We start from the raw sequence: 15,754 nt of genomic DNA on the forward strand, positions 1-15,754 counted from the left end.
GCGCCGTGCCGATCAGGCGAACAATGGAGGCGGGATGCTCATTTGTCTGCGGGCATTGTTGTTCACCCGGCCGGAAACACGAGCCTCGTACTCTCCTTTTCCCCTCTCTATCAACTTCTCTATCTCTGTCTACTCTACCTACTCTGTATCTCTCTCTTTCTCTCTTTTTCTCTCTCTCTCTCTTTCTCTCCCTCGCCCTCACTCTTTTCTTCTCTTTCTCTATTTCTCTCTCTCTTTCTCTCTCTCCCTCTCCCTCTCTTTCTCTCCCCTTTGCGTTCACCATTCGTGCATCCTCCTCTCGTCGACGTCCCCTCTCTTCTGCCGTAGCTTTTTCCAGTACGAAAGTACCGCGATGATTCCGCCAATCGTGTCGCTCGACGTCCGCAGGTCGATGGTGCAAAAATTCGGGATAACCGTTTCCACCATGTTCAACCGCGAGTCGACGCACAATGTTGAATGTGTCGGCCTCTCCGCTGACTTATCGATCGGCGGAAGCTGGTTCGCGACGCGTGATTTACGGAGATATTCCTAAGAAGAAGAGATCTTCTCTCGACTGAGGGAACAGGAGACAGGGCCAACCCCCGTTTGTCAATCATCTAATTTGCGCTGTTATAGCACCTAATTTTTCCTTCGGCTCGACAGGTAGATCTGTCTAAATCATCAAAAGGGTCGCCAAGGGTCGGTTGTCAGTGATGCCCAGTGATCCTCTACTTAAGAAATCATGTTTCAACTGTAACGGGTTCATCAACTTAGTACGAGACATCACTTCCCAATACTCTGATAAAATATAGAAAGATTTAATTGATTTATATCTTTTGATGTTAAAGATATCTCTTTTTACATAAAAAAATGATAGTTTAGTTATGGACCATAAGAAGAATTATAGCAGTAGTAAATGGTAATTTGATGAAAAACATGGAAAAGTTTTTTTATAATTTCTTTATGGTCATTTATCACACGTCAATTTCTTACATGCGACGCAGCGGTGCATCGATTCGGCGATAATACTCGCTGATTGATAATTGGTCGGGGTACCGACGACGGCCAGAAGGCTGAATTTTGTAGACGGAGGAAGGTCAGCCGGTGATGTACGCGGAAACAAAAAGGCGAACGGGAGCGTGTGCGAAAGGTTACGAAAATAGAGGGGTAATTTCGCGGGCGACCACATCCACCAGCGGTCGGTCATCGGAAGAGCCCTCGTTTTACGACCGTTTCCAATCCTTAAACCGACAGGAGCCGGCACGAAGAAGAGCAGTCGAAGGATCGCCGGCGAGAAAGGAAAAAAGAAAAGAAAGAAAGAGAGAGAGAGAGAGAGAGAGAGAGAGAGAGAGAGAGAGAGAGAGAGAGAGAAAGAGAGAAGAGGCCTGGCAGCACCGGCGATTGAATGGCTCTGCCAAATTAACAATGATTTATGGGGTCGGTGTACCCCAATATACCATTCTATTAACATCGCATTATTCGATCGACAAATTACACACCGACGCGCGACGACCATCACGCTTACGGACCGGATTCGACACTTTTTATTTTTACCGAACGTAATAACAAATGACCCCCGCGCAATTATCCGGACGTATGTACATACATACGCGTGAATAATAAGCAAGGATTCGCTATCGCTACCTCAAGTGACACTATCTCGCAATAAACAACGTTAAATCTCTACATATAAAATTTTTTAACATAAATTTGTATTACATAAAAATATTACAAATCTCCTCGAGTGATACAGACACATGTGCAGATATTGAAAAATAAAGAACGATAATAGCTCAAAAAACGACGGAAAAAGGACGCATTAAATAATAAATTTTCCTCATTCGGATAAAATGATATTTCGACGCTGTGTGTATTTTTGCTGAGAAACATTGTTGTTGCCCGCTCCCTTAATTGGCCGCGTCCGCAGAGTTTTCATATTGCGTGCAAAAATTAATGCACAAGCATGTTTTGTTAATGTTTTCTTCGCCGGTTATTAACGTGGCGCGTGTGTATATTTTTCGTTAAGATACATACCATCCCGCTGTTATATTTGCCATGTAAATTTTCAACGATAAATATCGTATCGGTTTATACGGAAAACTGATTTATTACAAATTACATCATTAATATTTATATTAGTGTTGCGGTAACGTGCAGTTTATACGTTTGTTCGATTCTCATTAATTGCAAAGCTTCTATAATTACGTATAAATATACGCGTTCGTATCGCGCGTTTCAAAAGATCGCGACACGTTCAATTTTTCGTATATTTTCTTCCTATCGATACTTTTTTATTAGAAAATATCTTCGAATTGGCTTCATACAGAATTTCAAATTTTTTTTACAAAATTTCTCGTTATTACCATGAAAGAAAGTTCTAAGAGTCTTCGACCTCTTTCATTTTGTGTGTACTTTAATGATGTCAAAGAATGTGGAGTTCCCGAATTCAAAAATATTTTTCAATAAAAAATATCGGTAATTTGTTTTAAAGGATCCCTTTAATTACGCACGTAATCGCGATCAGGGCCACCGATGCGGACGGTAGCCATTTTGATGCACGGGCCCGGTTTCGCGGCTTCTTCGTCGTGACGTGGAACGACGTGGCAAACGACGGGCCCCGCGTGTGGGGAAGAGGGCGTATTACGGCTCATTGGACAGGCGAACAAATTCGTCGCGACGTACTCGTGGATTACGTGAAGGAGAACCGGGAGTGGGTAAGGGGACCGCGTTGGTCCCCAAATTTCAGCTCCACGGACTCGCGCGGCGAGGGAGGGGAAGGCCGAGAGGACCGTTGTCGTACCTCGTCTTATCTTCGACATCGGGCTCCTCGAGCTTCCTTCTTAACGGGTGATCGAACACGAGCTACGCGTACACGCGATGTGTCCTGTACGACGACTTTGTGTGCACCGGGGCTTTGTGTACGGCGTCTCGTCCTCCTACTTCTCTCTCTCCTCTCTCTCTTTCTCTCTCTCTCTCTCTCTCTCTCTCTCGCACATCCAACACTTTTTGTTTGCGTTTACGACAACCGGTAACCGAGCGATTTTTTTCATCCGCGGTAATCTACGATGTGCTCCGCAAATTACGCATATATCTGTACTTAAGCGGTTGCAAGATCGTAAGGCCCTAAAAATTAATCGAGATTTATTTCATTTTCATTGAGATTTCGTCCTCTCTCCCCCTCCCCTTTCTCTCTCTGGACCATTATGCTTTAAATTATTTCACGTAAGCACAAGCATCGCTTTGTAGAAAGATTTCTGCGCTGAATCCTCTACATCAGGTATAGGTTTGCAGAAATAGAGAATTTTTTTTTTTTCGTTATGTCGGTCACTAATCATGTTACGAAATTTATAAAATTAATATTCATCCATATGTTTCTTTTTAGTAATCGCCAATTTTGTAAGAGCATATGATCCATTAGCAGAGAATGTATATAGCTACGAGGACGATCGAGAGAAGTTCCAGGAAAATTCAGGCCGAGCTCGTAAACCTCATTCTCCTTTCTTTCTTAATTTCTAATTTCATTACGGATTCTCGGACGGCCGCATAATGGTCTCGGCTCGTCCTATAGGCCATCTGGCACGATCTCCGGTAGAATCTATATCTATATGCGTATCGGAAGATCGATCAAGATCGATCAGGACGGAACGACGTCTAGCTTCGACGACCGACGGCGGCGGCGGCAAGTCCGGTTATAGTTTGCTAAGGCGTGTAATCATGTTACGGTCGAATTTACATGGCAAATTGCGCTCACGTAGAAAAAACAATTTCCTTCTGGCGCGGGTAGCGCGGATGGAAATTTTTCTATCGGGGGAGAGCTTCGTTCTCTATAAATACCCGATATGTAGCTACTTCTCTCGAAAATTTATACATTTTGTTGACCGAAACGTACTTTCGCGTTGTAATCGTTTCGATATTATTGTCAATATCTGTGTAAATTCATTTGGCGTCGCATTATTAAATACATTAATAATAATAAAGTATTATATTATTACACGTTATTATATTACGGACGATGAAATGCGCTAATATGCAATCGCGGATTATTTATTGAATATGCAAATTATTAAAATAAGAATAAAAGTCACAACATGAAACACATTAGTCAAATTTGTTTATATTAATATTAATATTAATATTAATATTAATTACAGTTTTAGGGCAGCTGAGCTGTTTATATATGCAGCTTTTTATTAATGTCTGTTAATCATTTTACATTTTTGTATTATTTTCATACTACTTGTTCTTATAAAACCTGATTATTATTTTATTTTAATTATTATAAAATAACTTTGAGGTAAACATAAGAAATAAAAGCTCATAGAAAGTAGAATATATTTTCGCATTTTGCAAAAAATTTCAATTCTTCATAAAATGACTTATAATGCAAAGTATCTCTTTCTCGAAGAGTAGAACAAATTACTCGACGACATTATAGATTAGTCTCAGGTAAAAGAATTGCGTATACAGTGAAAAAGGGAGCTGGTTTAACAGATGACGACAACGACGACGACGACGACGATCTTACGCGATACAATGTAGTGACGCAGCCAGACGGAACGAATTATTCTAATTCGCTCTCTATTCGGACTGGCGCGTTCTCTAGGAAACAGCCATTATGCTTTTAGACGTGCCTAACCGGACCTAGACAATGGTTCTATTAGCAAAGTAGACTTATAACAAGAATAATTATTTCAATACCATTTTGCGTTGAATTTCGGAATTTTCCGCGTGTATTTTAACGCGATACTTCTGTCTCTCTTTTTTTATAGTGCAATAAATTGTTTCCTGACGTCTTTTATTTGCGGCTTTCTATTTTCATTTATTTTTCTGGATTATGGATTTTTTGATTTATTCGGTGATAAATTAAAAATCTAACTTAAAGATTTTTGGTTTGTATCTTCTAAAGAAGCATTTAATTCTAAAAAATTAAATATTAGATAAATTATAGAAAAATTAAAAATATGAAGTATTGAAGTATATATTGGGAAAATAATTTTGTTAACTTGATAAATTGTCAACTAAATTAAATTTTTCAGTTCAATTATTTAAGTATTTAATTGAAATTCAAGTTTATACTATATATATATATTTGATTTGAAAAAAATACTTGAATTAAATAAATTTAATTCAATTGAAAGGTTTGGATAAATTAATAATTTTTTCTCAGTGTTCACGTTTCAATTATTGTTACTCATTTACATTATTTCTTATCCGTAATAACGATTAATTAATTGGTACATACAATACGATATTATGGTATTTTTAGTGCTCGTCTTTACGAAGTCTCCATTCATATTTCGAAAGTGGAGCAGTCGCTGAAAAAGGTTCGCGACATTCGACCAATTGGCGAATGCAGGGCAACATTGTCTACGTTGGTTACATAACAGGCCTCCTCTGACGCGTCTGTTATGGCGGGTAGCCCGGGTATTTAGATGAGTTGACTCCAATTGGCGTACGTACCGTGAGAATCCAGTATCTGGTGCGTGGACAGGCTGAAGCAGGAGAAAAAAAATGGGTGAAGTAATCATGCAAATTGCTCGTCTAGTTGCGTAACATTCATTCCGTCTTTGCACACTCTACGATTGTCTTTGATATTTATTAGTTATAAATATATGTCTAATTAAGAAGCTCAGTAGTAAGGAATGAAATAATTTTCGAAATCCATTTTATATAAATATAAAATCAGACAACAAAATTCTGATTAACTCGTACAAGAGTTGACTCGTGATCCCTTCGTGGCAAACGATCGCAATTACGATACTTTACACCCGTAATTATCTAGTATATATGTCATATAAACCAGATAATGTTTAGCGCTTTTTATTTCATTAATATTCATTAATGTTGCAAGTCAATACGTGCACGCAAAATATGTGGCAATACGACAAACAATGGATTCTGGTTCCCCTTTGACAGCATTGAAGAGAATTGGATTCGACTCGAATCGAGGTATAGAATTTCAAGGGAAGGAGTTTACATCGACTTTGGTAGAAAGCAAATCCATACAAATCTATTTCAAAAACGAGGATTTTAGAAGAGACCAAGCATTGGGATATGTATATTGTTTAAAAATTAATTTACGTGTGTATACAGAAAAATGCTTGGTATTTGTGATTATAATTGCATTGCAAAATAGGATTGCTTCATTTTTATAGTTATTACTGTTATATAATTATATTGTTAATAACAATAATAATAATAATTTTATATTTATAGTTCTGTTAATTATAAAACAATTTTACTGTAAAACATAGTAATTTCACATATTAATAGAGTAGATTTCTTAGAAGATACAAACGATAAAAATGCAACAAACTTTTTTATGTTTCAGTTTTTCTATTTTATTATATTATTATTAAACGCAATCGCAATTATGTGAATGTAACTATGTTTAAACATTCTTATAATTTGCACAGTTAAAACAACTAAAGATAAATACATAATTGGCACCAAAAATGACTATAAATTATAATAAATATATATACAACCATTTTTTCTCGGTGTATCCAGAGGAATTCAAAGAGAAATTACAAGATGAGATTAATTTTAAATTAGAGAATTACGGGGTTGATCACTTGTAGACGCGGGTCTCGAAGTTGACAGATTTCTGCGGGCGACGGAAGAAGCCGCCGATGGACGATTATGCAGCTGCGACGAGGAGGCGGCACGCGGCCCGCGTTGCGAGCAATGTGCGAGGCTTCGCGCGGCCGTCAATTACGATTAATTAGAGCGGAGACTGACAGCGGACGCAGCGACGGGCTACTTAATACTTTAACTTGTCGCCAACCCTCCGCGCGACTTCACTTCCTCCATCCGTCACCGTACGTCGTATTTACGACGTGACCGAACTTCGTGCGCGTCATCGTGCACGCACGCACTCATGCCGCGCCGTCGCGAAATTATGCCGTTCGTTTGCGTTAACGCAAACGAATTTGCCAATCAATCATCTTGCATACTTTGTCCACACACGATTCCCCATTCCGATCTAGAAAGACATTTCTCCGATGACGTAAAATAATCTCAGTTATTATAATAATTTAGGAAGAAGTGCACCGAAAGAACGATTTTGCTGAAATACACGAAAAAAAAAGATTTATTACAATAACTAAGAATTTTATTAATTCAATAGATTCGTAGCAGCTTAATACAAAGAACGAATTTTCTATGTTAAAGTAAAGTTTTACAGCTGAAGAAAATTTTAGTGATTGTAACTAATCATATTTGTTGAAATAGCACAGCAAATTTGTTAATAGCAGGACAATTTTCTGTGAAAATTAATCGAATATATGAATTAAAATTTTTAACGAAACATACTAAATTAAGATAGATACTTTCGTTGTTATGAATAAAAAAACTGATTACATTAGCAATTTTTATTGTAGCAAAGAATTCGTTGCTCTAACAATTTATTTATTGCTTTCAGACGTGATTTTTTTGTTGAACTGCCAAATCCTCTTAGAAATTATTATTAAATCAGTTATCTCGAATTCTAAAGATCTAAAACTTTAACTAGATTTGAAAATTGTGCGTATCTAAAAATTTAATTAAATACAGCTCTGAAAACAATGTATTGGATCATTAAAATAAATGTGTTGGACTGGTTGCCAGACTGTCAAAACTTTGCAGCAATATCGTAACACTCTTGAACGCATATAATTATTTTAATAGTCCAATATAACTATTTTCAGATCTGCATCTAGCTAAATTTTTGGATACCTTAGTAAAATTACTCTTTCCGTGTGATGCTAATTAACATATTCTTTTATGAATAATTCATGCGTTTCTATTTTAGACTCCTTTCCTAAACCGTGAGTGTAATAAGGAGCATTATGATATTCATATCACGCGTGTGGGGAGATTAAAATTCCTGCATAAAAAATATTTGTGCGCGTGCAAATAGAGCCTTAAGACGGCAACGATCTCTTGAATGGCGATACGTTCGCACGGAATCAATTATTTTTCCCAAATATAATTGAATTAGAATATTTCATCATTTAATTATCGATAGATTATGTCAAGTTGGGGCCAGTATTAATCGCGTTTACACCACGAAACGTTAATGACCAATATAAAACCTCGCATTATTGGCCCCGCAAATGAAAAGGATTTAACGAATCAGACCCTCCCCTCTTCGAAATGAGTGTAAAATGATAGCTTTCTACACCCTACGAAAACAATTTGCGAACTGAAACGCTCGAGTCGCCCGCTGAAACGACACGCGGTTCTTGACAATGCAACGCCCGGCGCGCGCGCGACGAAACGGAGCTTCTACGTAATGATATGGTTTTCGGTTTCTGTATTGAAACACGATTCTCAGTGGGGTAGGTCACGCCGCGCGAGTGTCGTGTGCGTGTGCACACGCGTGTAATTTCTTGTAAGAGAACAACGTTCCTTGACTTCTGAATGAACTCTACACAGTTGTTGGCTTTGATCCGTGACTTTTCGGGATAGGAAGAGGTTTTATCTTTAGTCCGCTCTATAAATTCTTTAAACTCTGAAAATCATCATCGCGAAGATTCGATTCCACATCGCGGTAAAAAAAACGGAATTTAGTAATTAGAGAAATAGATAATTTATCGCGGTTTTTAAGATTAAAACTTTGAGATTAAAACAAGCTTGTTCTTAAATTATTTACATTGTCTCGTTGTTTAAAAAATCATTTTAACAAAATTATCTTTCCTTCCTACGAAGAGGAGAGGAAAAAATTGAAAATTGAAAATTGATAAGCTTGTTCTTAAATATTGTAATTTACAGAAAAAATTTTCTTCCTTTTTAGAAAAAGGGAAGACGGAAATAATATTATAAACTAATTTCTTCATGTCAAAAGACAATAAAAATTAATACAATATAAAAATATGTTACTGTAAAATAGTATTTCCAGTAAAAATTTTTCATATGTAAACATATATGAATATATATAATAATTATATTTAAAATATGTCCATATATTTTTATACTAGTTTCTCTTTTTTGTAAAATTTTTATTTGGCATAAAAAAATAATAGTCATACTAAAAAAACAAAAAGTTAAAGAGCCAATTTTTACATTATTTTTTTACAAAAAATTAAGTATAAAAAATAAAAAAGAATTGTCTATGTATTTATAATTATATTACTTGAATCCTAAATATGTGAAAATTACCTCTTTAATTAGTTTTATCTCTTCAGTAGAACTATTATTATATTTTTTTATACCAAACGAAAATTTTACAAAAAAGAAACTAATATAAACATGTATGGAAATATTGCGTACACATTATAATTATTGTTATTTATATATATGTTTATTTAAAAAAAAAATTGTTACTGCAGGATTTGCCATGTAATCGTCACATTTACACACAGAAAAAAATGTAATATACCCAATAACATATGTGATTGCGGGCTGCCAACTACATAAAATATACAATACAATAATTTTTGCTATTATTAATGCAAGTACAATGTTGATATTGCAATAGCATATGTTATTGTATTGAGTATATCTGTAATTGGCAGCCCGCAATAACATATCTTATTGAATATATTACATTTTTCTTTTTCAGTGCGGTATTCGCGCATCGAATAAAGTTCAAGACATTTCCGAAATTAAGATTAATTATCACTTTGTTCTCCAGAAGTAACGATTCAATCGTTCATGCGATACTACCGGGGCATTCGTTTCTGCGAGAGGTATCGCGGAGGGATATATAATAGCGACTGGTCCGCCAACGAAAGAGGTGGCTCGGGTCAAGAGCGGGAGAGATGCAGATGGGCCGCCAACCTCTTTTCCGCAGAGGCCCGCAATAAATTCAACGAGGGGGGCTGGGCCGGTTATTCGGATAAGCATCGAAGCATCGAGCGTCATGGAAGTGCTAAGTAACTACCGATCGTATCGGAGATACGGGAGAACCGCTCTGGCTGTGGGCCCTTTCGCGCATTATACCGCGCCGTATACCGTAGAGATGTATTTATTGTGTCCCCCGGGGGTGCGGATCGACAGGTCGAAGCGACCGAAATCGGGAGGCGACAATGGAGGTGCGAACAGCGTAAACAGTCGCGCGTTGACGTTTATGAATCGAATTCTGACACCCCCGGTGTATTCGGTGTTGTATACGTAGATCGTAGATAAGGACGAGGGTGCCCGAGCGTCTATCGGCCGGTCATAAGGCCAGCTCACTTAGCAACCCCCTTAGGAAAAAAAAAAAATGAGAGCATCGAAACACACGCTCCCCGAGAACACGCTTCTCTCGTCACTTCATCGACTTCGTCACGTCAGATACTAGCTTTTCCGGAATGATGTCTATTATTATGGAATATTGAAAGCTTTCCGTCTGCGGTTTTGAAACACGGGGATGCACCCTCGACGCTCGTTATTTCACTCATTGTTCTAACTTTTTGAAGTGATTATTATCTACGACACACAATGTGCATTTATTCTTTAGCTTTTAATTTTTAGAAATATTTCTGGTTACCAAAAATCTATATCAAAATAATTTTGTAGAATGTTCAAACTGGTTGTTGGAATGTTAAAACTTTTTGTAGCGTTGCTCATCATACGTCATTCATAATTATTTTGACGATCCAATAAAATTATTTTCAAATTTGTAGCTGAAATTTTTAAACTTCAGCAAAACCATGTAGGAAAAAGAGATAAATAGAAAAAGATTCTATTTTATTTAAATGTCCCATGCTATTATTACACGTAAATAAATTTCGCATAAATAATTTTAAATTAATGGAAGAAAGAGAAATAGATAGGGAAATTTTTCTAAAATTATTGATTAATAATTAAAATTATTTGATTTGAACAATCTCAACAACAATTTTAATTAACGTGTTGACGATAAAAGTATTGTGGGATTATTATTTTCCCCAGGTTTTGTGCGGTGTGTCGATTTTCGTATTCTGTAAGATCCTATTAACCCATCCGACATTTCAACTGGTTTCGGCGTTTATCCCACAGGAGGATCGCAATTTGTTGTAATTACGTTACGTTCGCGTCATCGCGTTGCCTAATCCCATAGATTCTACCCCATGGATTTAGCTGTCAATCCCAGAATTGTCTACGGTTGAACTACGATTGGACGAATCGTCCGGCCAATCCCCGAGCACAAAAATCCGGGGTGTCATTGTACCTCCGGGAGAGGAAGCCCCCGGAGATGTTCGACATATGTTTGGTGGGCTGGCATTCATCCTGCTGCATGAGAAAATAAGAGGGTGGAAACTAGTTCTCGAATCGGCTGCCGATCAAAGATTGCGAACAACCGGTACAACTTCTTTTTAAATAATTCTTTACGAATAATATAAAAAATAAACTTTTTATATATATTACATATATTATCGTATTTTTTCATCGACAGAAAAATTATTTCTATCGACGACATCGAATTTTGAGCTTAAAAAAGTTATATCCGAATTAAAATCCCGATCTATGTGGCGTTTGACACGAGGCTTCTATATGCAAGATCGATGGTGGTGCTATTATTTATAATCGATCTCCGCGATTGGAAGGATGTCCAATTATTCGCGAGATTCGGTTACGGGGAGCAGTGCCAGGGCGCCAAGTCAGGACCCGATGCGAGGGCGGGAAAGGGTGTAAGGTGACACCCCTCCGGGACAGGTCTGGCTTCCCGTCAAGAGCACGTCCGAGATAATCATATTCATAATTCGCGAGTTCGCAGAACCCGCGCCCGAATTGCACGCGAGAGAAGAAGCACCGCCGAAAGATGGCGGATTACCTCTTTTGTGATACAAAAGCCTGAGATATTCGGACGACGATTGTTGGCGCTTCAGTGAGGGTCAGCATTCCGGGGTCAAGCGCTATAAATTATTCAGAACATATTGACACTCTCTGAGAAAATTAATCTATCTAACATATGTAGTTCATCTACTCGTGTTTATGGATCATTCAGTTAGCATTTGTCATATCAGTGTCATGAAATAAAGTTAATTATAGGATTGTTAGTGTACCTAGTCTATTACTTTCTCGTGAAATAGATTTTATAGTTAAGCAAGTCAATTGAGATTTTCAAATGTTATAAATAGAGTGTATTTCTGATTTATTTATCATAGCGTTGAAAAGGCAAATAAATAAACTTATTTTGGAGAGAGAACATCAAACGACCAGACAATGATAATTATTTGACAACTCTATTCCGACAAATTTCTATTCCTGCATATGATTCGCAAATATATAACTGAATCTTGTCGATATCCTCGACAATTGGAATCAACGCAATCGAGACGTTTAAAGTAAAAAAAAAAAGAAGAGAAAAATGCGAAAAACAGGGGAAAGAGGAAGAAAGCGGGGAAAGTGGGGTCAATCTTTACGGAGGAAAAAAAAAAGAAGGTAAAGCGTGTACACGCACACGTACGCTTAAAGGACCCGACACCGCGTGTGAGTCTTTACGCGGACGTGTGGATGTTCCAGACGGGGCCCGGGCCCCGGCGTAATCTGACACCAATGGCCCTCTCCCCGTCCATCTAGTCAGGCCCCCTTGGCCCCCTCGTTCGTTCATTCGTTCGCTCGCATCCTCACGTCCCAAACTAAATCATAACCGTATTATGCGGCCCGACAATAGAGTCTGCTCTCGCCGTACAGCGAGAGAAGCTGCCTCTAATCCGCCACCGCTTAGACATCTTGCTCATTATCTTTCTATCTTTGTCTCTCTTTCTCTCCATCTCTGTGTTCGTATAGAAAGACGTTTTCTTTCTATCAATAAAGCAGAAGGAGTATCTCTATTTCGGAGGAGGCTCGATCTCTACAAATGAGCTATTTATGAATTTTTTCACTTTTGAAAAGTATACAACGAAAGTTGTATATACTTCACCGAACGAATTTATTGACGAGACAAAGAGATATGTTGATTATTTTGAAAAGAATTGTGAACAACATGTTTTTCTCCATTCCTGTGTTGTCCGTTTTCCCTCATTGCACTTTGAACTTTTTTTATTAATATTGCAGGAGTCTCTGCATAAAAAGAACGAATTTATTAAAGTATCTAAGAATTTAGCTATAGATACAGATTAAAAAATAATTTGTTGGACTATCATTAGAATGTTCAAGCATGTCGAGCAAACTTATTCTGACAACCAGCAGCTTGAGCATCCTACATATATAATTATTTTGATAGTATAGCATAATTATTTTTGTATCTGACAAAATTTTCAGATAGGCAAAATTATCTTCTTATATAAATAAACCGTTACTTACAAATAAATTTCTTCGCTTTTGAAGATTACGTAATGAAAATTGTACTTAAACCAAAGTAATCATTATCGACAAGATAAATGAAGGAATACGGCTATTTTAGTTTTATATAAGAATTATAGACAGCCCTCAAAGTCCTCAATAATAGTAAAATCGCATTTTATGCAGTATTCAATCGAACAATTGTTCGTGAGGAGAAAAAAATGATTGAATACTGCAACAGGCGCTGCTATTTTAAGTGAAATTTCAGCAATTATCTGAATGAATAAGGAATAAGATTAACTTTTCAATAAGCGAGCGGGAATTTTTGCCGCACTTAGGTCGTGCAACTCTAACCACTCCCGCAGCGAATTATATTCCATCAGTTTATAGTCCAGCGCGTAGTTCTCCCCCCTCCCTGCCGTCCATATCAACCCGATCCTAATCTCGCCGGGAATTATTTTCGCGATATACACGCGTACCATACATCTGCACATCTACGCCACCCATGAAACGTTGGCGACGCGAAGCACCACCTATCCACCTACGATTTTCCAGAAAGATCTGCCGTGAACCATTGTGTGTCCCCGGCGAGAAGGGAAAAGGGGGAGAGGGTCGCGATTTATCTCGCCCTCTTCTTTATCTCTCCCTCGCCCCTCCCCCTTCCCGCGCCGGCACCAGCCTCGCCTCTCGCCTCGCATCGCGGCCAAAAATGTCGGGGACGGAATTTAAATTTCACAAATTAGTCCGTCCATTACACCCTCGGCGTAATCGTGGTCGGCTGATCTCCCACTTCCCTCTCTCTCTCTCTCTCTCTCTCTCTCTTACCTGGGGAAGGGATCTTAACTGTCTTACTCTCCTTCTTTCCCTTCCTCCCGCTCGCGCCACGGACGTCGCGGACGCCACGCGGCGGACGGTTCCTGGAAAGCGTGGGTGCGCTTCTCGCTCCGCCAGCCAACCGGGCCAGCCAGGACGGGATCACGATCTGGACGTCCACAAATCATAACGCGGGCGCAGCGCGCAGATCTCGCCGCGAGATCCTCGCCCGGGCAATCTCTTCCTCGGGACGATCCCTCTTGTTTCAGCCGCGCGCGCTGCGCGCGCGCGAATCCTTCCTGGATCTCCTCTCCCTCGCGGCGGAACCCGCGATGATGGAAACAGCCAGCCGCGCGGCCGCGCTCTGTCGTCGTGAGGATGCACGCCACGTCGGCGACGCGCCGGCTCGGTACTACCGAGAAACTTGATTTCGAAAAATCCCGAAAATCGTGGATCTAAAACGTCTACGTAGGACTACAAGGATATAAATCCTAACGGCAAGGATATAAATACGGTTTCCCCTCGTCTCTCTCTTCGAAGTTGCCCGAAGTAGACACGAGACGAGCCGTAAAAAATAACGAAGCCTCCGCGCGTAGATCCGCGACGATAACGATAATTATGATAAAGAGATACGGGCGATAAAATGAAAGCCCCACACACAGGGTGGTACGATGCAGCGATGCAGATTTCGGACTTGTGCCACACATAGGTCGCGGCTCTCGAGGGGAACGGAGAGCTAATGGCAAGAACCAAACGTATTAAAGAATCATTGGCTGGTATTCATAGCCGAATCTTATTTAAAGATTGTCTCAAGCAATGTCTTAAGATGCTAATACGGCTCTGTGATTGGCTGATGGCATCTTAAGACAGTACTTAAGATGATCTTAAATATAAGATCCGACTATGAATACCGGGCCAATATTGTGTGCTCGGTGTACGATTGGTTCTTGTCCTCGGTTCTTCATCCCCCTCCACGGTCGCGCGGCTATGCAGTGTGGCACAAGTCCGAAATCTGCGTCGCTGGGTGGTACGCGTATATCACCGTAAGATAAATATGAAACGCCCTCCGCTATCGATCGGAGATTGCGATCTGTCGAAACGAAAACATCGGGACGAAGATCTCTCACTTCCCCGTTGCAAGGTGGGGGGCTCTTCGTTTTCCGAGGCATCGGCCGTCCGATCTCTCTTTCTCCTTTTCTCTCTCTCTCTCTCTCTCGTGGCGGAGTCGTGCCCTGCGAAAACACAACGAGCTCGATCGGGCGCAGAAGCGGAAGAGGAGAGCCCGCTCGAAGAGGGATCGACGCGGTGGCGGCCCTTCGTGCCCGTTTCTAATGGCCCGGGGATTTCCTTACACACAAAAGCCCGCGAGAGGAGAGTGAGTGATCGTCGCGAGCCCCGCGAATAAATTACGTGGCAGCCTATGCGGCTGCATAAATTAATTTCAGCCGGTCCGCCCATAAATATTCCCCCCTTCGAAATCGCCTTCCCCACCTCGCTCGTCCGCTCCGCGCGCCCCTCGCGGATCCTAAGCCTCGTCTAAAGCGTTAGCGACCAACATCGTAATTTACATCGATCGACCGTAAGTGGCGCGTTAATGAATTTATATATACGCGCGCGTCCACCCATTCTGGAATTCGCCTTGATCTTGATCGCGATCTCGATGAAAGGATGCACCGCGCAGAGAACGTAGCGTAGAAATCCTTCTCTTACGCAAGAGAGATTAGCGTGGAGAATTTGTTGTTGATATTAAGTAATGATGAGTTAAACGATTATTTTTACTAAACGTTTA

This window comes from Monomorium pharaonis, chromosome 2 (genome assembly GCF_013373865.1).
Source record: "Monomorium pharaonis isolate MP-MQ-018 chromosome 2, ASM1337386v2, whole genome shotgun sequence".
NCBI classification, from domain to species: Eukaryota; Metazoa; Arthropoda; class Insecta; order Hymenoptera; family Formicidae; genus Monomorium; species Monomorium pharaonis.